A 24,975-nucleotide genomic window follows, 5' to 3' on the forward strand; every position below is an offset into this window, starting at 1 on the left:
TAATTTTAACGGAAACATAGGTTACTATATTGCGTTGCATTGCTTAATGTTTAAATTATTTTCGAATAAAATTCTAAATTATCTAAGTGTAGGCTAGTCCCAATAAGCTGCAATTTCCCAGGGAGTTTTATGAAAATCTATAAATTTACATCAAGTCATTATATATCTGTATCAAGTTTTCGCGCATTTGTAGCTTTTATGACCACATATGATTGTTTAGTCAATGTCTCGAGATGACAGCACTTGAAACCAGGAAACCTCTTCCCCTCTGTACATTATTTCATCACGAGCGGGCACCTGGGTAGAACCATACAGACTTTCCGCTAGCCAGCTGGATGACTTCCCCACATGAAAAATTCAACATTCCGAGTGGGCTTCGAACCCACATAGGTGAGAGGCAAGTTGTTCTAAGTCAGCGACATTAACCACTCGGCCACGGAGGCTCCTAAATTGCCGAAAGTAGACACCAGAACAGTGGTAAGCTTTTACTAATTACCATATGAGAATTATTAGCTGCTGAAACGACAATGCGTAATATTTCGTATGATATCATCTATACCAAATTAAGTAAAGGTCACTTGAGTATTCATGAAAGCAAAAGGACCAGCAGTTCTCAATGGTCTGAGTTTCATAAGATGTCACTGCAAACAGTTCAAGGTGGCCTTCTGTTCAGTTAGACTTCTTGATTTGTCAAAAGTCATGGCTACCAGTGGGACAGAGACATTTGTCTCTTGATGTAAAATGTAGAGATATTATGCTTTGACATACGGTTACAAAAATTATTATAAACAAGGTTGTATAACTGTAGTTGTTATGGAAGTAAAAGGGAAAACATTAACGATATCTTGTTTTAAAGCTAATGTCCAATTTCAAGCAAACGATTAACAGGCCACGATGAACGAACAAAGATAAGAACTACATTACACATGAATATGGTTGCTTGGGATCACCATCTGTTGTTGCGGAAATGTAATGGATACCTCTCTTCTCAAAACAAAACTCAATCTTTAAAAATGCCTTATGAAAATAGACAAGTCATCAGTCGTGATTATTGGGGAGCTGAGCCAATTTTATCAATCCAAGTTTGACAATGCCCTATCGATCACACCAAGATATTAGGAACCTGGGACAGCCTTGTTTATCAAATTCTGGGGGGGGGGGGGGGGGGGGGGGGGGTTAAACCGGCCAAATAATCATTCACGATTAATACGAAGCTGGGGCAATCTTATTAATCTTTTTTTGAGAAAACAATTCTTTCAAAATAACTAAATGATCATAATCTTTATGATGGAGCTCAAACAGTCTCATTATTCAATTATTCAATATTATGCTCTATCAAAATAGCTAAATGATCATTCATGGTTATAAGGGAGATGGGACAGTCTTATTAATCGTTTTTAAAAATACCTTTTCAAAATAATAAAAAAACCATTCATATTTGTAAGGGAGCTGCGACAATTTTACTAACCAAATTTTGAAATATAGCCTATCAGATTAGCCTAATGGTTATTCATGGTTAAAGGGAGCTAGGACAATTTTATAAATCCGATTTTGAAATATGCCCTTTGCAAATAGCAATTATTCTTGGTTACCAGGAGTCAATGACAACTTTCTTATAAACTTATAATTATGTGAATATAAGGGTACCATCTCAACAAACAATGTAACAGTAACAAAATTATGTTAGGCATTGAAAATTTAATATATTATTGTGGTGCAACACTTAAAATGATGGGGATTTATTATTTCCATTTCCTTCGGTCTTCGTACCCTTTAAACCGCTCAATTTATAATAACTACATAACCACAATTTATTCACAAAAAAAGGTGGCACGACAATAAACCAGAAATTGTATATATTTATTTCATAATCCTTTTTGAGCGAAACTTCGACAGCAAGAAGAGCTGATTACGAAAAGGAGGCCGGGGTAATTTTCTAATTTTTCTTCTCTGAATCCATGTTAAAAATGTACATATTTCTTATAGCTCATTCTATCGACAATTGTGGTTTCGAACCAAAAGTTGTCGTTATCATTTCAGACTCGAAATATATAAGAATAGACTGGAACTACAAAATTTTCACAGTCAAGATAATCTGATATATATCAAAATGTGTGATATATTGTTACAATAGTAAAACTACTTTTTCGGGTTGCACGACTGGTCAATCAAAACTGTAACGGAATTCGGTTCTTACAATTCCGTAAAATTCTCTAAACGAGTTGATTCTGAGTTGTAGGAACACAAATAATCACACCGTATTAATTACCGGGGCCAGTGTTGATAACGTTGATTTTGCTTCGATGACAGACAAACTTTGTCGGTAGTAAAGCTGTTTAATTGTTTAATGTGTATAATGATGAAAATAGTAGTATTTTTATTTACATAAACCAATTGCCCACTGGATAAATTATTATGGTGTTTTTGTGGACTCTACTGTTAAAATATACTTTAGTGGAGTAGAATATGATTTCTTTTTCTAGATGGTAAAAAATGTTTCTTTTTGCTTTAGTGCAATGATTTTGTAGTTTCATAATACTTTCTAATTTTGATAATAATAAGATGCAAATTGGAGTGATTTTAGCAATAAAATTTTCTGAAGCCTTATACGACAACTTAACTACACAAGTACACAGTATGATGTACTATTCATTACCTTTATGAATAAAGCAATAATGAATATGACAATTTCTGGCGCTCCTGTGGCATTTTGCAGTCAATGACCCATAACTTACTTTTTTCCGAGTACATGACTGTTTTGTTTGCAAAAGTTATTGTGCATAGGAAAGTAAGATAGCAGCGGTCATTTTGCAATCACGATAGCAAATATGGCGCTATATGTCATCCTAAACAATAACTATAAAACTATAGGGGGGAGAATGCTTTTTTCCAAACCTTCCTGATTCATACTAGATCACACGCCCGATTTCTCACGGTAAAATATTGGACACATGGATTATTGATAATTTCTCATGAATATAACGCTTTGATCCACACCACCTATTTTGACGGAATTGTCTGAAAACTGTCAAAGAATTAATTTCCAGTATACTCGATCGACATTCTACCTGTTCCCAATCGTTTCATCATAAAGTAATGGTGTATACAAAATAGGAATGGATCCTAAATTAAATTTCAGATTTATTTGACAAGGGATGATCTCGAAGAGGCTTTCAGAGAGAAGGAGCTCGATGAAGACGGGAAAAGACTTTTTAGATTTGCTATGCGTACCGTGTCTGAAGAAAATGTAAAGAGTAAAATATGTAATGTTGAACTTACTGTTTATCTTGCTCACAACAACAAAATTACTATCAGTAAAGGAGCTCCAAAACAGAAAATGATTATACTCCTGGATGAGAAAAAGGAACCTATCCTATTGGGAAATTAAAAGCAGTCCTTAACCAAACGTTAATAGTAATTTTCTGTGAGGCTATGCAAAGGCTACTTTGTGCATATCATTAAAGACTTTCTGAAACGTTTCATCAACGAACTAGGTTAAAATGCTAAGTCTCCAACCTAGTCTCAAAGTTCCAGCATTTGACCGACTACATCAGAGCACAATCAACTGTTGTGCTTTGAGACTGTTTTTGAATTCAGGTTTATTGTTTTTCGTTTACTTTTGCCATGCTGTGACAATGTGGAAAACGTGCATATGACCATATTTGAAATATGGAGCGGGTCATACGAAACCTGCCCTGATAACCGCCGTTGCATCCATGCATTAATCTTTATTCTATCATGTTGAAAAAAAACGTTTACGGCGGCGGTGCGTTAACACATCACCAGTCTGTGGTCTGACTTTAAATTCAAGTACGGGTGTTCCTTTACTTCGAATCGGAACATTAAACTAATATAATAAAAGTTCAAAAACGTATGTCTACCGTAACTACGTCTGTTTTTAAATCTTATTTGCAAACACACTAGCAATTTTGAATTAATCCGATGTTCGCCATATACTTCAAGCGGTCTTTTTTTATTTTTGCATTCTAATGAAACGACCAAAACCTCGGTCTTATGTAAACAGGACAGTATATATATAATCTCTATCTTCGACGCTCGTTTTGAATGAGGAACTACGTGTTCAAATCCCATAACTTATCATATTGTTTGTTTTTCTATTGCTTAATTGTGTGTTTACATTATTTTAATAGTTTATGTTTTATGCGCTCTTCATAGCAATATCTAACTCTCAAAGAGATCATTTACAGAATAACAAAGCATGGCAGAAAGTTAAACATTTCCTTTCATTCATGTGAATTGACAATTTCATGATTAGTTGTTGTGTTTAGGATACAAACATTTTATAGATCCAATAGAAAAACCCATGAAATTCCGATTTACAAATTGCAAATCTGTATGAATGTGTACATGTTTAACATACGCACAAAAATACAAACAACAAGTAGAACATAGAACAAGGAGGATGAATCCAACAAATGAATATGTAGGAGAAAAACAAAACAAATGTCCTACCATCCTGTTTCACTTCAAAAACTGTTTTAAATAAAGTTCTACCAACCAATACTTTTCCAGTAAGATATTTAATGTATTTAATAGTATAATAGCAAAATAAAATGTTATTTAAAAGTTCAATAGGTTCTTGACCTCTACAGTCACCTTACTGCAGCAGTAAATTCTACCAAAGACATAACATAGGTCTGATTACGCCAGTTACAGGGTAACTCCTTCCTCAAGGCAAGACAATAAAGGAAATATTGTACAATTTAGGCATTAACTTTTGTTTAAAACTTCGAAGATTCTTTGTTTCAATAGAACTGCGACTTGTGCCTTAGTACAGTTGCAGATGTATCTCTATGAATTAGAACAGAAAGATCAGAAAATGATTTAACTTGTTATATGCGGTAGGGTGCTGGCCAAGACTAAGCTGACCCGACCCAGGTAGCCGTGAGAATTGCTCCAATGGTGTCATTAGACTCAGTGAAGGTAGTGCTTGGGTTTTCAGGACCGTCTTGACTACTCTGACAAGTTCAAAGGGACATTTTTCATTTTTCATTTCATGAAAATCATCTTGAAAGCCAACACGAATTGACAGATGCAGCAAAAATAGTAAATAAATACTCTTACAGTATACACCAAATAAGTGCAGACACAACAGTCAAAAGAATTTTAAGAAATAATTTATCAGACTTTCGAATGAGTTACCAACACAGGCCCCTAGATGATGCCCAGTCAGAATAGCTAAATGGCCATTTATGGATGTCCGGGGACACAGAGGTTTCTCTTCATAGAACAGACTGTATGTGATTGACAACCAGTGATCATGACACTTAAGTTTAAACAAAGCGTAGTATTTTATAGCAAAGCATTTTGCAGCACGAGAGGCATCTGCAACAAATCAAAAGAATATGTCAATTCATAATTATAAATTCATAATTATATGAAATAAGTTAAGGCTCTTTTATGTTAGACTGATGTTATGCAAGTTCAAATCAACTATAATACAAAAAAAAAACATAATTTTTCATTGCAGAATCCTATCTGAGCAATCTTGAACAACAAGAAGAGCTGATTACGAAAAAATAAAATTAAAGCAGTTTTATCTTTTTAAATCTTAAATCGTTATATCGTTCTGTAAAGACATCCTCGATTTTCGCATGATACTCGTGAATATACTGAATGACATAGGTAACTTCAAGGCCTTTTATATTGTTTTACTTCCTGGCTCAGTTTTACATGTACAATAAATGTACGTATATTTCATGCATTGTTAGTAGTCGCTGACTTACAATACGTCTTTAATGTTCTTCTGAGTAAAACATGATCGAACAAATTCTAACCTGGTGGCCGGACATATATCATCAACCAAGTTACACAAACACATGCGTGCGCAAGTCACTTAAAATACGATTCTTGGCAATGATTTGCAATTGCAGTGCTTTGTTTCACCACCGAATCGCCAAATATGACCTTTTTAATTATTTTTTTTCGATACGTCACGGAGCGTTCAGGATTAAATTCTTGAACTCGTGTTCCTGATATTTAAACAAATTATTGTACAGTTAGGTACCAAAGCACCCGTTTTCATTTGTGAAACATGTTCTTCAGTCGCTTAACAGCATCTTGTTAAAAGAACAAAAAATGGACAGAATGGCGTGTCTTTTACTGGAAAAAGCTTTTTATCAGAAAGTTTGCGATGGTCACGATAATGCACTGGAAATTTTATTTCTGATTTTAAAACAAAGGAAATACATACAATTTAAGTTGAAAACTACTTTTTTCAACTGAGAGCAGAATAAGCTTTTCTAGCTTACAATGGTTTACAGTGACGACCGTCTATGTGGGCCTTAAAAACTGATTTGTCACCTGGGCTATTACAGCTGAAAAACAAGTCTTACTGGACATTAGGTAAACACCAATTATTTTTCAGTTGCATAACAGTATTAATGAACTCTTAAGTACTTCATTTCTGTAAAACGACAGAAAGCCAGCCAATTAACCAACGGTTGATCGGTTGACGAATAGAATGAAACATAAGTACCAAATTGTGTGTAACCGACAATGGATATCGGCATGCCAAAACGCGTTTAAGCCCCAGGTTTTCTCAATTCTGAGGAACTGATCGACCCCTGCATCAAACTTGTAGAATGTTCGTACAGTTTAGCCTAGTTTCCATAATTGTTATTGTAAGTGATGCTCCTTCTTACGTTAGATAAGGTAACGCTCGGAACGTTGAATCTAGATTAAGTGTGAAGTAAGCATATCTTTAATCCGTTTTCAACAGAGGCTACTGGCCGTCCCGATGTGGTACACCTATTTTCGACGTGCTTTTTTAGTCGTACAAATTTGTAATATACAATGTCTGTTGATTTGTATATTGAAAATGCTATATCATATCTGTATCATATCAAAATCTAATAAGGGGTATTCACTTATTAGGTACTAAAACGGAAGCAAATTGAAAGTAAAACATACCAAAACTATACTCTCACCCGTTACAGCTAAAATAACAATTGGAAACTTACGTAAATAATCCTCGGGGTAGGGTAGGCTGTCACGCTTATATAATTACTCCCACCAATAGTGTTACAGAGAAATCACAGTTTTGGTGCTGGCAATAAGTAAAACAGCTTTTGCCTTGCTCCTTCCGTACGACTATTTTCAATCGAGAACAAGTCAACCCTTCCTCAGAGCTCCGCTCTTCTTCGGAAGGTAAAATTAGTAGTAATAAGAGTTATTCAAAGATTTTGAGGTATATTTTTTCTAACGAATGCTTTCAACCGTAGTAACTGAGGGACATTTAACTTAAGTCAGTGTCAGTCATTTTCGTAGCATCAATGTACAACAATGTAAGGCACAATTTACGGAACGTTTTGTTATGTGTGTGTGTGTGTTTTTTTTTTTTTTTTTTTTTTTTTTTCGTTTTTTTTTTCAATCATTAGATCCCTTTGAAAGAGTTTAAGCAGGGTTCTTTTCTTCTGAATGTAAGTAACACGACATTTTGTGTCGATGTAAAAAGCTAAATACCGAATAGTAATTCTTACATTGTGATTTTTGTTCACTTGGTCAACTTAAACACATAGCCTCGAAACAGTCAGCAATGTCCGCTTCAACAATGTTATAATTTTCGCTGAGTTATGACCAATATACAATCAGTGAAATATTGCATCTATTTACTGTATTTATAGTATGCACGCTTGTTTAACTTGCTGTGTGGACTGACGAGCGCAGCTATCTGCAAATAATTATGTGAAAGAGCATATTCGCCTACACAGAGGAATTTTATGAACGGAAGTACTATTTAAAGTAAGATTTTGCAAACATGTATTGCCTTTCCTTCTTTAGTCATTCGATTAGAAGAATGAAAATAATTGTGAAAAGAAGTATCGTAAATAACAAATACATTTATAATTTACAATTTCATAATAAATCTATTATGTTTAACATGTTACGTTCGTTTACTCAGTATAGCATAACCTGTAACAGTCTGAGGTCACCTATTGTGCAGATATTGTTTATAATCTGTTCGATTCATTTTGTCGTTATTTTGTTCATACAATTGATGTTTTGCATATCTTGAAAATATATTTTCTTGTAACGAGTATCGGTTTTTTATTTGATATATTTCTCTATGCAGTTTAATATACACTGATCCACTTTAAAAACGCCACACTGACATAACTCTAAGGTGGCAGGGGAGCAGTTTTTTTGCTAGATTTTAAGCAAGTCCACGATTCGCAACTGTTTTTCTTTATAGGTTATAAGTACAAAAAAAGCAGTACTTCTGCTTTTCATTGTGATATGGCACTAAGGTAAGCTTCAAAATGAAAGCATTAATTTTGACCCATGTGGTCACCTTCAAAAGGAGTAGACATTACAGCCTACCCCTAACCCCTCTTAAAATCAAGAAAATTTGAGCATTTTTTCCTTACTTCCAACACATGCCATACACTCGTTTGTGTACTTTCATACAATTACACCAGGTTTTCATATAAATCAACCCTTAGGTTGCAAAGCCCTGCTAAGCAAAGTGTCTGTCAACCACTAAGTTTCAGGAGAAAAAGCAGGTCAAAGACATACTTTTGCTGTAGAAAACACCTGATTCGTTCAAATCTGCCTCCAGAAATAATGACTCACAAAATTTATGGCTCTAGGTGTAGCCAAATATTCGCATCTGCTATTTATAGCTACATGCATGTACACATTGATTTCTTTTAGAATAAACTTTCAATAATTAAAACATTAATATTAATACACTTTGAACAAAGCTACCCAAATATTTAAAAAAAAATCGACCGGGGCCAAAATTCGAAACTGCTCCCCTGCCACCATAACTTCTCTTTAGGATAAGGCTGTTCTCAAATTTAATCATATGTAGCTCATACTTGATAAAAAAAATACCCATTCGCATAACTGTTTGCTTCATAAGACACATACTACAAAAATGATAGTATAATATAGAATATGGCCTGTTATCCTCTTCAGTCCGGCGCGATACTTTTTGAGTATTACTATCATTTTGCTTCTATTAATGAGTAAGATTCATCTGACTCACATTTATTGACTGGATGTAACTGAGATATTTTCGGTCTTTTACCTCGAGTTTCCAGATATCTCTTGTTTATGCTTTAACATGTAATATTGAAACTGAATTATTTGAAAAATGTATATTCTGATTTTCAGTCTTATTTAATGTAGATTTTTTTTTTATTTTGGGGCCCCTTGCGGGTAACCCTGTTTATTTGTTGTGTTTTTTCTATAGTTCATAAATTCATCTTACGTAATTAATATGCAGGAAGTGTAGCATGTACGAGGTGAAACAAACTACAATACATGTACGAGTATAATCTACAGATGGTAAAGTATGTACTATAAAAGAAAATAGTAAATTCTTTCCAGACATCGAAATTCCTACAATTTACTAGATCATATTTCTACTTAGACTTGAATAAAAGCTATTACTGAATATTTTTTTACGCTGATCATAAATCTTTATAATAATATTTCCTTGCCATTTTGAAAAACGAACAGATGGATAAGACAAGGAAATCAAACCAGTAGGTATTAAACATCATAAGAAGAAAGTAATTTTAAAATGGAAAGGAACTTGAAACATAAAACAACCTCGCAATAATAGGACGAAAAAAACACCGAAAATTGCAAGGGTAAAAATTCATATTCAAGGGAAACAACTACGACAGTTTATTAACTCATACTGTCAGCAATTATGTTTCTCGTAACAGATTTTAGCTTATAAGGGAAACAATTCATACGGGCTTCTTACACCTTGAAATGTACAGTTACGTTTCCTATGCTTTCACTTCCATATACCTCTGAGTGAGGGGGAAAAAGACAAACAAAAAAAGGAGAGAAAAAATATTTAGAAGGAAAAAGGCCCGTATGGTAGTTTTAGTTTTGTTAAACATCGAAAAGTTGATAGGTTTTTCTTTATTTCTGCAAATGATGTTTCAAGGAAATGTACCTCATTATTTTGCGTTTTTGGACTGCTATGTTCATTGGCATTTAATGTCCTCACGTAAGCTTTAGATTCGCTTGTTTTCCATTCAGCTCTGTTAAACGCCTCAAGCTCGACAGTGTGTCGTACCGCGTCGCTTAAACGGCAGGTTGGGCAAGCCTGTTTAATTCTTAGTTCTTGGAGCGTACTAGAAATACTATGAATTGCTCTTTGGCAAAAGTTTCTCTTACATCTGCCGGTGCTGCCAGGCATACTAAATTTGTTAATTTTCTGATGTCCTGTCCCGTGTCAAATAAAGTGTCAGTAGCTTATTGCCTGCGTTCTCGCAATTTAACATCTTTTTAATTCTTTTTTGGCGGGTGGTGAAAATCCTTCCTGTAGCGCAGATATTAGTTCCTCTTAATTTGGTGTCTTTTTACTTGAGGTTCAAAAAAACGCCTTTGCTTGGCCTCGTAAATAAACTGATAAATAAAGGCCTTTTTCTTTTTTTCCCTGTTGTTTATCTTTAAACGTGTCTCAAAGTGTGCTTTGAAATCTTTCCAAGAGTTGGTACCATCATACATAGCTGACTTCATCATCGCATTTCTTTTCAATGTAGAACAATAGTAATCATTCGTCTTTACTGTCTGACATTGCTTTTCTGCCGTTACATTATTCACTATAGACGTATTTTGCCCAGATGGTTATTTTGGCTTTCGATCTCGTAGTGTAACGAATTGGTATCGTGTACTATTTATATTTCTCTCCTGATGTATTGTATATTGCTGTCTTATCACCTCTCACCTCAAGTTGACATTTATACAGGTGTTAGCTGGAGTAACCTCCATCGTCTCTCATCAGGTGCTGTTGCTAATCATCCCTTCTCAATTCTGGGTATTGCGGACAGCGGTGCTTGATTCTTGACAACTAGCGTCAGAACTTGTTGTCCGACCCTTTTGCCCTTTGATTAAATTATCATTGTAATAACTTCGTATCATAGAGTAATAAAATTAAATGTTTAATTATTGATTAAATCAAAGCGTCCTATCCATGTTCATATAATGAGCCCCATAGTTCTTGGAAATAAGTCTCGCATTCGATACCAGTGGCATTACATTGCATAGACAAAAACTCTACTTGACGGACACTGAATCGTGCACTCCTTCTTTTACATTCTGTACAACATCCGTGAGCTTTGGCACAACTAGGAGACAAACAGTTCGAACAAATTTGTTCACACCTGTTGCAACAAAAACCACTTTTACATTTCAGACAAGCTTCATTTTTATATCCGCGAAACTTACAATTTTCCAACGAACATTGCTTTTCGCTGGACTGTCCCATTATCAGGTCGTACATGGTTTACAGATGCCAGGTGTCTAACAAACAAAAATGTTTTTAGAGCATTTCCGCTCACACCTACTATAATAAAATCCAGGTTGACAAGAGTATCACACCAATAGTTTAGAATAACATCTTAAGAACATACCTTAACAATTTCCAGGCAACTAATATAATATTACAGTATAATCTTAATAATCCATGAGGACATCTGTTACAAGACCCAGACTTGGAACAAGGCAATTCACATATCTATGAGCATTTGTTCTCACAAAACTCACCCCATTTGCCAGAATAACATCCATTACAAGCACCTGTGATTTTGTCACATAAAGTGTCTTTATGCCTTACATTTACACTGGTCAGTTCTATCTGTTTTGACATTTGAGTCAGCATATGTCATTCGGACACCTGATACCTAGAAACACAGGATATACGGAAAATTAAAAAAGACTATTGTGTGAAAGAAAATGCATTTTATTGCTAAGGAATTGAAACTTGAATAAAATAAATTCAATTGCTTTCTTTTTCTATATTTGTCAATCAGGTTGAACCACGGAGCACAAATCCCACTATCTCAAAACGCAATCGTAATGAAATCTCCTGAAATATATTAATCAACAAAATCAATTTAATTCATCAAGTTATTGATTTAAAAGCAAACATCTTTTGAGTTCCGTGTTAACAATAATATTCGTATAAAACGTACACAAATCCTAAACATGTTTAAAAAGTCAATAATTTTGCTATACTTTCTGTTCTAAATAATAATTATGCAGGTTCTTATTTAATGTGTATAGACATGTTTACTGGGAACAGTGTTTCTTTTCGACCCATTGACCGTCTTTACATTATAATTGCCCCAGATAAATGCTGTCAAAATCAACCTCTGAAAGCCAAATGCTGTCCTGCTTTTAAAACGAACCAAATCTATAGGCCGACGAACATAAAGTATATATATCGTGTTTCAACCGAGCAAAGAGGCTCAGCTTTGACATAATTATATGCGGGTAAATTACAACATTACAACTGTCAGCTTCTGCTTTTTATCCATTGTCGAAGAAAAACAATTTTGGACATGGTGCCTTTTTTGTTTTCTCATCAAAGTTCAGGAAACTAAGCGCTTTTCTCAATGTCACATGCTTCAATTTTTACATATAGAATATTTATAATGTCACCATCGTCAGTCCGTCCGAATTTGTGTCGTGAATATCTCAAAAAGTATTTGATCCAGAGACTTCAAACCTCACATTATTGCCATTTAACATGAGAAGTTGTGCACCTAATATTTTAGTTAGGATTCCTTACAGCCAGAACAGAGTTATGGCCGTTGACTTGGTAAAAAAATATGCAGGAAAAGGGCCTAAAAGATTATGTCGCATGCTTAAAAAGTATTTGACCTAGGATTATGAAACATTATAGGAATATTATTCAGCATGTGAAGTACTGCACCTGGGGTTTTTTTTTGAGATTTTACTCAGCCAGACCAGGGTTATGGCCATTGACTTAGTCAACAATATGCATTAAAGAGCATAAACGTTTGTGTCGCATGTATCTTAAAACATATTTGACCTAGGGTCATGAAATGTGAAAGGAATATTATTCAGCATGTGAAGTTGTGACTTCTGCATTTTCGTACTCTCGAACAGCATATACTTCCAAATGCAAACAGATACTGATTATGTGTTAATGCATTTAGTTTTTTAATACATTTGTAATTTCTTATCATTTAATTTGATTTGACTATTTTCCCCCAAAGAAAACCCGAATATGCAAGGCTCTTGCAGTCATAGAAACATTTATTTCTTCATCATTGGAACATTGTCGTATTTTTTCCATGTCATACAAATATTTACTGAGGCTTCAGATATTTGGGGACTCCATGACCGAGTGGTTAAGACAAATCACGTTTCATTCTATCAAAAGTTATCAGTGACACAGCAATGGACATTATGTTTTACATTGAACGATGGTCAATACTTTAGATATTACAGTCAGTAAGCCAGTTGGTCAGGACTTTTCATGTTGGATCAGGCCACAGACCCAAGGACTAGTAAAGAAAGGTAACATCAGTTTTGTGGGTTGTGTAACATTCTGACCTGACCAAGCCCTAGTAACGGAGTTTAGATAAAACTACTGTTATGTAAGTACTACATGTATACATATATAAACAAAGAACTAATAACTAATTACAATGAAAGCAAAAAAAGCAAAAAAGTCAAAACTACGATGCGTCGAAACTAAGATGTTCAATGAAAATGTCGAAACACGCCGCTGAAAACATTAAATATATCTGGGCGGGCTCCTGTTTCTTCTGGGGCGGTATTTTTTGTCCAGATATGCGGAAAATTATCATATTAGGTTTCTATTTGTTTGAGTCATTTGGCAAAATAAAATTTGCCCATTTTCAATTCAACCTAGAGTTTGGTTTTATATTTTCCCCATACTTAGTTACGCAGAGTCGAATCTCAGTAGTGAACAGATGTACATAAAAATTGTTGCAGAAACGATTATTCTTAATTTCTCGCCGTTAGGCATTTCAACATTTATAATCTCGTAATGTCATTCTCTGCTTTTCTACTTAATTTAAATGCCACAGAAGCCCTTTAGATATATGCAGAAGAGTCGACCAACGGACATATCAGTTTCATATCTTTTAAATGCGTGCAATATTTGTTTGTGAAGTTAGAGAAGTTACATGTTTATATATAGTGTGTGTATTAAAAGCTACGAGAATATTTTTCATATACATGTATACAATTAATGCACAAATAGTTATGTCTATAGCAGGTAGATATGTGTATAGTGTGAGCATATGAGTTAAGCTATAAATGTACAAACAACAAGTTGTAGATGCAGGATCATCGCATAGAACGCTTGTTCAAATAGCAGGTTTGAAAGAAAAGCCTCTGGCTACCATAACTTAACTGACGCTGTTTTTATTTTCTGATGGTAACGTCCACTGAGCTGAAATTTTTTAGGTGGCAGGGGAGCGGTTTCGTAGTTTTGGCCCCTGTCGATTTTCTGTATAAACAGGACAGGGTAGATATAAAGGCATATCTATCTTACTGGTTATTTATCATTATTAATTCTTTAATATATCTGGGGAATGTGGAACGGTTAATGATTCTACATGGTGGGTGTTTTAAAATTCCTAGCTCCATACTTCCGGTTGAGGCTAAAACATAAATATCAGAACACAAAGTCGGCCAGACGCGCGGCTGTCATCCATCCACTTTTTTTCAAGTGAAAATTAGGGAAATAAAGTGGTGGTTGGCAGGCACATTCCACACCACCTGGGTATGCATCTATGTTCGTACTATACATATATGCTACGAAATTGGATTTAAAAATAGAAATGGATGAATGGCAGAGTTCAAAGTGAGGCCCGGTTAGGCTATTTTTGGTCTATAAAATTTGGGTGCTTTGGCCGATTTTCACTACATCTGGCATGGAAAGCGACAGGTGCATAGGACCGGACAGGCGTCTTTATGTAGTCTATAGTATCTGCAATGGTCCATAGTAGTTTCAAAGGAAAATAAGCAAAAACGAGATTTCTATGGATATTTCAACACTGGTACCCACAGGTCAATGTGGAATTCGCAAATTTGCACTCCCCTGTCACCTTAAGGTGGCAGGGAGCGGTTTCGTAGTTTTGGCCCCTGTCGATTTTCTGTATAAACAGGACAGGATAGATATAAAGGAATATCTATCTTACTGGTTATTTATCATTATTAATTCTTTAATATATCTGGGGAATGTGGAACGGTTAATGATTCTACATGGCGGGTGTTTTAAAATTCCTAGCTCCGTACTTCCGGTTGAGGCTAAAACATAAATATCAGAACACAAAGTCGGCCAGACGCGCGGCTTGTTATCCATCCACTTTTTTCAAGTGAAAATTAGGGAAATAAAGTGGTGGTTGGCAGACACATTCCACACCACCTGTGTATGCATCTATGTTCGTACTATACATATTTACTACGAAATTGGATTTAAAAATAGAAATGGATGAATGGCAGAGTTCAAAGTGAGGCCCGGTTAGGCTATTTTTGGTCTATAAAATTTGGGTGCTTTGGCCGATTTTCACTACATCTGGCATGGAAAGCGACAGATGCATAGGACCGGAGAGGCGTCTTTATGTAGTCTATAGTATCTGCAATGGTCCATAGTAGTTTCAAAGGAAAATAAGCAAAAACGAGATTTCTATGGATATTTCAACACTGGTACCCACTACTGGTACCCCTGCCACCTTAGCTAGTAACACCTAGGCTTTGGATTTACCCAAAGTCTTAGTTGAAAATTACTTTCCCTTATTATTATTACGTCATTTATGCAACTGACAAAGTAAGAAAGTATTCTCATTCTTTTGATTTATGACTGTACTATAATTTGTGTGCAGTATATACATTACTTGACAACCATAGTATAAATAGTACTTGTGTACTTAAATTAATTGAAATTTTGCTGATTAATGATATTCATGGAGACTGAATACATGTATTTAACATAGTTTTTTTCTTTATAAACTTAGATCTAATTCTGCAGTTAGTCTCAATTTTTCGACTGCAAGGCAGACCGATTTCACAGAAGACTATGTCTGCCTCTACTACGTGGAGAAGAGATAGATCTGTTGACCTGTGCAAAAATTATCACAATATCGCGACTGGCGTACAACTTAGTTGGACTATAATTCTACAGGTTACAACCACAGGTGGCAGTAACTGACATGGTGTACTTGATTTGTTTCGGTGCGAAAAATGTGTGGGATTTATTCGGATAGAGAAAACACTACCGTTTCGTACGCCGTTGCTCGCTTGTGATGCGCAAACGGTTTGGAACTGGGCTTTGAAGTAAGGTTTTTCTGAAAGATTATTCTTTTGCCGAAAAGGCGGCCAACCATTGATAAGGAAATATTGTTTTGAAAAAAAAGTACGGACCTGGAAGCAATGCACATGTCAAACTGTTCATATCCACCTTTCTCATGGCTCATTGTCACAGGAGCAAATTTTTTTCAAAAAAGCTTTTTGTCATTTTTTCCCTAAGAAAACATTATAATTGTAATAAATTTAAGTGCATATGGCTCATGGACCCATACTGTATCCTAGGTACGTTACTGCCACCTGTGGTTACAACACAGGGATCCCTCACATGCTACGACAGGCTGTTTATGGATGACTTTTTTACATATATGTTGAATTTCATCTAAAAAAACATTTTAAAAAAGATTTCCCTCTATCATAATATTTGTTCCTCTCTATCATTGCATATGTGACGTATCCCTGTGTTCTACAGTACATGCAGTAGGTTAATAACAGAACGTACTTTTTTTGAACATTAACTCAGCTGATACTTGTTTGGGACGCTAAATTTGGACATTCAACACACATTTTTCAAGTCCTATAAATAAGACCTTACCTAACACATATCACCTTAAAGAATCCCCTACTTTCGTTTTAATTAGGTCGTAGATAGATCTACCGCGTTTTAGATTTCTAATGAGTGACAAAAAATATTCTGTACCTATCAGACAGGAAACCTTCAAGTTTTAGTACCTGAATAGTATAATTCAGTTCATGAGCTCAACAATACAAGCACAACTATTGCAAATTGATTTATTTTAATGTAAACAGTTACACACTACGATGTCCTATCAAGATACTTCAAAAACAGCGCATATGGAGAGACAAAAATAATTTTGACAGATCGTGAAAACTAGTGGCAAAAGGGAAACAGGTGGGGAAACAATAAAAGAACTGACTGTAAACTAAATCCCTATTCTTTCAATCACCTGACACTAATTAGGGCCATTCGCAAAGTTGGAAGTAGACAAAACAGATACTTTCTTCTCGCATGTATATTGAGGGTTTATCTAATGAACAATAACATTTTAATACAATAATGCTACAATATCTCAACCGTGATGTGTCTTTAATATGGAAAAAGTGTTGATAGATTATCTAGTAAAAAACATTACAGAATATTGAAAATTCAACATTTTATTCAAACTTTTTTACGTTCAGTACTTGGTGGATTACACTTTATCTGCTGCATGTTTAAGGTTTATTTAGGCTTTTTCACCTGTTATACAGAAAGGCATGCCTATGTTTCGGAGAGACACTACAAGGACATTTGACAGAGAAATAGAAATTAGATTTAGTCTGATTAAATAACAATGTACTGTAACTCGAGATACTTGAGATGTCGTGCGCATGAGATAAGATGTCGAGCTCAAGATAAGATGTGCGCACGAGATAATTTAATCTTAAAACAAGATAAATGCATGTCCTAAACATACCATCATATAACTGTACTTCTTTAAAGGAAAATAATTCAAATGAAAATAAACCAAGAAACAACAAAGAAATTAATTAAGGTCCTTGTGATACTGACTTTTATGCCACCGACCAAAAATATGTACCTTAATCATTGTGTAAAGTTTGAAAGATATAGCCAAAGAGTCCAGTATCAAGAAAGTTGAATTGCATCCCTCTGACCCTAACATTTGGACCACTAACCCCCAAAACGGTCTGGATATTACAGTTATCATTTACGGTACATATTCATTGTGTAAAGTTTAAAAGCTTATATAGTCCTTTTGAAGCATCAGTAACAGACAAGTTAAATTTGGTTTCTAGGTCCTTATCCTTTGATCTGCTGACTCCGAAAACAATAGGAATCTATCTAGCTTCATTTTGTATTTGAAGTTTGAAAGCTCTTGCGTACTTTATGATATAGGGTCTGGACACCTCTGGGGGAGACATATTGTTTTTGCCCTGTCCGTACGTACGTCACACTTCATTTCCGAGCAATAACTAGAGAACCATTTGACCTAGAACTTTCAAACTTCATAGGTTGGTAGGGCTTATAGAGGAGACGACCCCTATTGTTTTTTTGGGTCACTCCTCAAAGGTCAAGGTCACAGAGGCCTGAACATGGAAAACCATTTCCGATCAATAACTCGAGAACGACTTGACCCAGAATGTTGAAACTTCATAGGATGATTGGTCATGCAGAGTAGATGACCCTATTGATTTTGGGGTCACTCCGTCGAAGGTCAAGTTCACAGAGGCCTGAATATGGAAAACTATTTACGATCAATAACTTGAGAACGACTTGACCCGGAATGTTGAAACTTCATAGGATGATTGGTCATGCAGAGTAGATGATCCCTATTGATTTTGGGGTCACTCTATTGAAGGTCAAGGTCACAGAGGCCTGAACATGGAAAACCATTTCCGGTCAGTAACTTGAGAACCACTTGACCCAGAATGTTGAAACTTAATAGGATGATTGGTCATGCAGAGTAGATGACCCCTATCGATCTTGGGGTCATTCTGTTAAAGGTCAAGGTCACAGGGGCCTGAACATCGAAAACCATTTCCGATCAATAACTTGAGAATCTCTGGACCCAGAATGTTGAAACTTAATAGGATGATTGTTCCTGCACAGTAGATGACCCCTATTAGTTTTGGGATCACTCTGTTGAAGGTCAAGGTCACAGGGGCCTGAACATTGAAAACCATTTCCGGTCAGTAACTTGAGAACCACTTGACCCAGAATGTTGAAACTTCATAGGATGATTGTTCCTGCAGAGTAAATAACCCCTTTTTGTTTTTGGGATCACTCCTTAAAGGTCAAGGTCACAGGGGCCTGAACAATGATAACCGTTTTCGATCAATAACTTGAGAACCTCTTGACCCAGAATGTTGAAACTTGATAGGATGATTGAACATGCAGAGTAGATGACCCCTATCGATTTTGGGATCACTCTGTTAAAGGTCTAGGTCACAGGGGCCTGGACATGGAAAACAATTTCCGATCAATAACTTGAGAACCACTTGACCCGGAATGTTGAAACTTCATAGGATGATTGAACATGCAGAGTAGATGACCCCTATTGATTTTTGGGTCAGTCTATTAAAGGTCAAGGTCACAGGGGCCTGGTCATGTAAAATCATTTCCGGAAAATAACTTGAGAACCACTTGACCTAGAACGTTGAAACTTAATAGGATGATTGGACATGCAGATTAGATGACCCCTATTAATTTTGGGGTCACTTGATCAAAGGTCAAGGTCACAGGTGCCTGAACAGTGACTTGAGAACCACTAGGCCAAGAGTGTTGAAACTTAGCGGGATGACTGGACATGCCAAGTAGATGATCCCTATTGCAGCCAACCATACGTGTCTCTTGGACTTTAGCTCCTGACCCCTATTGACTTCTTGCCTATAGGACTTTGCATTGGGGGAGACATGCGCTTTTTTACAAAAGCAATTTCTAGTTAACTTTAGTCTCCATGAAATTGACCTTAGAGCCATTGACCCCCAAAATAACAGGGCTCTTTCTCTGTAATAAGTCTGACAGTTGTGGCTCTTATACTAAATACGAGCCTAAACTTGAAAATGTTGATGGATGGACGTCATAACAAATTTCAAATTTTCAAAATGGGCTAATAAAAAGGACGAAATGGGTTTCAAATCTAATTTCAACAAGAGCTGTCACTAATGGTGACAAATGCCCCCCGCAGCGCCTTGACCTTTGACCTGGTGACCTTGACCTTTGACAAGATACAAGAAACTTTATTTAATGTCGGATATGGATTTAACAATTAACATTAGCTTAAAGCTATTTCCCGACAAACAATTATATAGTAATAACAAAATAAAATGAAAAAAAAAACAAGAGGGTCAAGATGACCCTGGATCGCTCACCTGAGTAATATGAGCTACATGTTTCAAATGTCAAACTGATGATTTTTAGAATTTTTTTGGAAGATTTTCCGATGTACAATAAAGTAACCCCTGGGGCGGGGCCGATTTTACTCCGGGGGTCATGATTTGAACAAAGTTTGTAGAAGTCTATTAGACACTGTTACATATCAAATATCTAAGATCTAGGCCTTCTGGTTTATTTTTAGCAAATTTATGAAGATTTCCCCATGTACAATCAAGTGACCCCTGGGGCTGGGTCAATTTGATCCTGGGGGTCAAGATTTGAACAAATTTTGTAGAGATCCACTACGCAATGCAACATGTCAAATATCTAAGATCTAGGCCTTCTGGTTTATTTTTAGAAAATTTTGAAGATTTTTCTATCTACAATCAAGTAACCCCATGGGGCTGGGTCAATTTGACCCTGGGGGTCATGATTTGAATAAATTTTGTAGAAGTCTTTTAGGCAATGCTACATGTCAAATATCTAAGATCTAGGCCTTCTGGTTTATTTTTAGAAAATTTTGAAGATTTTTCTATCTACAATCAAGTAACACCATGGGGCAGGGTCAATTTTACCCTGGTGGTCATGATTTGAATAAATTTTGTAGAAGTCTATTAGGCAATGCTACATGTCAAATATCTAAGATCTAGGCCTTCTGGTTTATTTTTAGAAAATTTTTGAAGATTTTCCTCGGTAAAATCAAGTGACCCCTGAGGCGGGGTCAATTTTGACCCCGGGGGTCATGATTTGAATAAATTTTGTAGAGGTCCATTAGGCAATGCTACATGTCAAATATCTAAGATCTATGCCTTCTGGTTTATTTTTAGAAAATTTTTGAAGATTTTCCTATGTAAAATCAAGTGACCCCTAGGGCGGGGTCAATTTTGACCCCGGGGGTCATGATTTGAACAAATTTTGTAGAGGTCCACTAGGCAATGCTAGATGTCAAATATCTAAGCTCTAGGCCTTCTGGTTTATTTTTGAAAAAAATTTGAAGATTTTCCTATCTTAAATCAAGTGACCCCTGGGGCGGGGTCAATTTTGACACCGGGGTCATGATTTGAAAAATTTTAGTAGACGTCCACTAGGCAATGCTACATGTCAAATATCTAAGCTCTAGGCTTCTGGTTTTTGAGAAGAAGATTTTTTAAGATTTTCCTATGTAAAATCAAGTGACCCCTGGGGCGGGGTCAATTTGGAACCCGGGGTCATGATTTGAATAAATTTGGTAGAGGTCCACTAGGCAATGCTTCACACCAAATATCTAAGCTCTAGGGCTTCTGGTTTTTTGAGAAGAAGATTTTTTAAGTTTTTCCTTTCGGTTGCCATGGCAACAAGAGTTCTGCATGGAATTCAACTCTTTGAAAAATTTTGAAAGGGGGCCACCCAAGGATCATTTCTGTGAAGTTTGGTGTAATTATATCAGTGGTTTTCAAGAAGAAGATTTTTTTAGAAATTGTTGACGGACGATGGACGACGGACGACGGACATAAAGCGGTCACAATAGCTCACCTTGTCACTTTGTGACAGGTGAGCTAATAAAACAGCTGTAAAGAAAAAGCACAGTTATAAAAGAGCAAGGGAAGTAACTCTGTAACAGTATACATTACTGACTTGTTACTCCCTTTCAAAGCAAAATTCAGTTTAATTATACATGCTGAAAAGAGGGATAGAAAATAAATAAGCAAAGTAAAAATTCAGTTAATTACAAACTATAAGATGCAAATTAAAAATGAAATTAAAATGAGGCAAGAATAATACAATACAGAAATAAAAGTAAAACCTGTGGGAAAGCTGCTGATCTTGACCTAGGACTAAAATCTGCCATAAAATAGTAACTACGGTATATAAAAAACTGATTTAGCAAAACTAACACAAAAGTGTGACAAATATGATGAAATTAAGAACAGATATCTCCTCAAATCAGATTTGTGAAGAACTGATCAGCATCTTTCTCAGAGAGAGTCATGTTGACATAATATGTGATAACAGCAGCACTTTTAAAACAAGCAGAGAAATAAAAATGAAACACAGTTTGAACAAAGGATATGAACTAAAAAGCACAAAAAAAATATGCACTTAAGGCAAAGTATGATAAAGAGAGAAAAAAAAAACAAAGCAAGCAAAAAACAAAGCAAGCAAAACAAAGCAAGGCAAGCAGGACAACAGCACATACATCAAGCAAACATAGAGCAAACACTCACTGACACAGGGCACATTTACATTTGGGGCCAGTCCAGGTGCGGACCAGTCTGACAAAAGTCTTTGTACCTATCTATGGTTCTCATGTCATTTGGCAGACTGTTCCACACCCTGACGACCTCAAACCTAAACGAGCTTCTTCCATACCTTGTTGTCCTTACTTGTGGCACTTCTAGAACATTTTCATACCTGAAATCATAATTAGAAGATTTTATTTTTACAATATTTTGCAGATATTCAGGTGAAAGATGATGTATACATTTAAAAGTTTCGATGGCAATGGTTCGTAGTCTGTTTAGATGTAATGTTAGTTTCATTTTGTTTAAGAGAGTTTCATATGAAGAGGTATAGTCATTATAAACAATCTTAAAGGCCCTAAATTAAATTTTTTCAAGTTTCTCAGTGTTAGTTTTTGAACAAAAGTGCCAAATGAGAGGACAGTAGTTAAAATTTGATCTAATAAAAGATTTAAAAATAATTAATCTTGTATTTTCATTGAGAAAAGACGTGGCTACCCCAAAGTCAATAGGGGTCGTGTACTCAATAAGTTTTATTAGCATGTGAAGTTTGAAGATCCTGGGTGCAGTGGTTCGCGAGTAAAGTGCCTTCATGCAAAAAGTTAACATTGGTCCCTGTGACCTTGACCTTTGACCTGTTGACCCAAAGTCAGTAGGGGTCGTGCACTCAGTGAGTACTATCAGCATGTGAAGTTTGAAGGTCCTGGGTGCAGTGGTTCGCTTGTAAAATGCCTTCATGCAAAAAGTTAACGTTGGCCCCTGTGACCTTGACCTTTGACCTGGTGACCCCAAAGTCAGTAGGGGTCGTGTACTCAGTGAGTACTATCAGCACGTGAAGTTTGAAGGTCCTGGGTGCAGTGGTTCGCGAGTAAAGTGCCTTCATGCAAAAAGTTAATGTTGGCCCCTTTGACCTGGTGACTCTAAAGTCAGTAGGGGTCGTGTACTTGATGAGTACTATCAGCATGTGAAGTTTGAAGGTCCTAGATGCAGTGGTTCGCAAGTAAATTGCCTTCATGCAAAAAGTTAACTTTGGCCCCTGTGACCTTGACCTTTGACCTGGTGACCCCAAAGTCAAAAGGGGTCGTATACCTGATGAGTACTATCAGCATGTAAAGTTTGAAGGTCCTGAGTGCAGTGGTTCGCGAGTTAAATGCCTTCATGCAAAAAGTTAACGTTGGCCCCTGTGACCTTGACCTTTGACCTGGTATCCCCAAGGTCAGTAGGGGTCGTGTACTCATTGAGTACTATCAGCGTGTGAAGTTTGAAGGTCCTGGGTGCAGTGGTTCGCGAGTAAAGTACCATCATGCTAAAAGTTAACATTGGCCCCTGTGACCTTGACCTTTGACCTGGTGACCCCAAAGTCAGTAGGGGTCGTGTACTCAATGAGTACTATCAGTACTATCAGCATGTGAAGTTTGAAGGTCCTGGGTGCAGTGGTTCGCGAGTAAAGTGCCTTCATTCAAAAAGTTAACGTTGTGACTAACGAACAAACAAACTGAGAGTTGAAAACTAATATGCCTCCCTTCGGGGGGCATAAAAACTTGCTTATTTGATGTAAGCTGAACACTATGTTCAATCATATCGGTAGACTCGACTATACAGAGTTCTTATAAATTATATAGATTCAGTGCAACTTTTTCTCTACCAGTTACTGACAATTTTCACAAATGATCCGATGTTATATGGTGGATATGTAAAATAACATATCAGACTTTCTTGTCAATTAAAGTGGCTTTGAGACTTACCATTTTCCATGGTGTTTTCTTTACATTTGAGCTTAATTTTGCCGGATTTATTCAAAATGCTTTGATTTCAGAATGTCAAGCAACGAAGGAAATCTTGAAAAACAGAGTGACTCTGTTGAACAAAGTGATCCTGCAAAGGCTCTTATTGAAGAGCGAATCAGGAAGAAAGAGAAGGAACTGCAACAAGTAACTTCACACATTGAACTATTGCTGAAAGAAAGAGAGCTGGACGAGAAACTTAAAAATGCCAAATACCTAGGTAAGGTGAAATGCAAGTCATTTAGCTAGTCTGACTAACACTTGACCCAGCATCTGAGTGATGTTGACGGTTTTTGTAATAACGTCCACTTTTTCTTGAAAAACACATGTATGAGCTATAATTTCAAAACTGTGTACACTTGTTTTTCATCATTTGGTAAATAAGTATTCTTGATTTATGGCCATTTTCACTTTTGGAATTTCTTTACCTTAGTTAAGGTAGTTTAGACTGCTAATTTGATAAGCTGGAAGTGATGCCGTAACGTCATTTATCGGGATAACACAGATTAAGCCTGGATTCAGTGTACGGAAATGAACATCTATTTATGAATTAATGACAACCCATGAGTAAATTTAATGCAATGGCAACATTACCTATCTTTCTAAAGTTAAAATATGATATTAAAACATCTGTCACGTTAAATAATTCAAAATAATATAAAACCAGTTTCGAATGTGCAGATCAATTTAATCATAAGTAATACATCAGAAACAAGCAGATGGACCTATACATTTTATTCCACTATATTGTAGGCTATATAGAGGATATTACATGAGTGTCTTTTCATATTGAATTTATTAAACTCGTTGAATAAAATAATAAAATGCGAGGCTCTGCCGAGCATTTTATCAATTTTATTCAACGAGTTTAATAAATTCAATGTGGAAAGTCACAAATGTAATATTCTTTTTATCACATGTTAGCCTTTTTTGTCGAAACATCAAAAATTCAACTTTCTTTTACTATATGAACAAGACAATTTGACCGAAGTCGCCTATA

At 35.8% G+C, this 24,975-nt stretch overlaps 1 long non-coding RNA gene across 1 annotated transcript; it reads left to right on the forward strand.

The window, feature by feature from the left end:
• The first annotated feature begins 1,820 nt into the window (after positions 1-1,820).
• LOC123548463 (uncharacterized) lies at positions 1,821-24,141 on the forward strand. The gene is made up of 4 exons (XR_008371449.1): positions 1,821-1,928; positions 3,140-6,366; positions 7,647-7,764; positions 24,008-24,141. It is a non-coding gene; the product is annotated as an uncharacterized LOC123548463 (long non-coding RNA).
• Positions 24,142-24,975: the final 834 nt, after the last annotated feature.

This window comes from Mercenaria mercenaria, chromosome 6 (assembly GCF_021730395.1).
Source record: "Mercenaria mercenaria strain notata chromosome 6, MADL_Memer_1, whole genome shotgun sequence".
Lineage (NCBI taxonomy): Eukaryota > Metazoa > Mollusca > Bivalvia > Venerida > Veneridae > Mercenaria > Mercenaria mercenaria.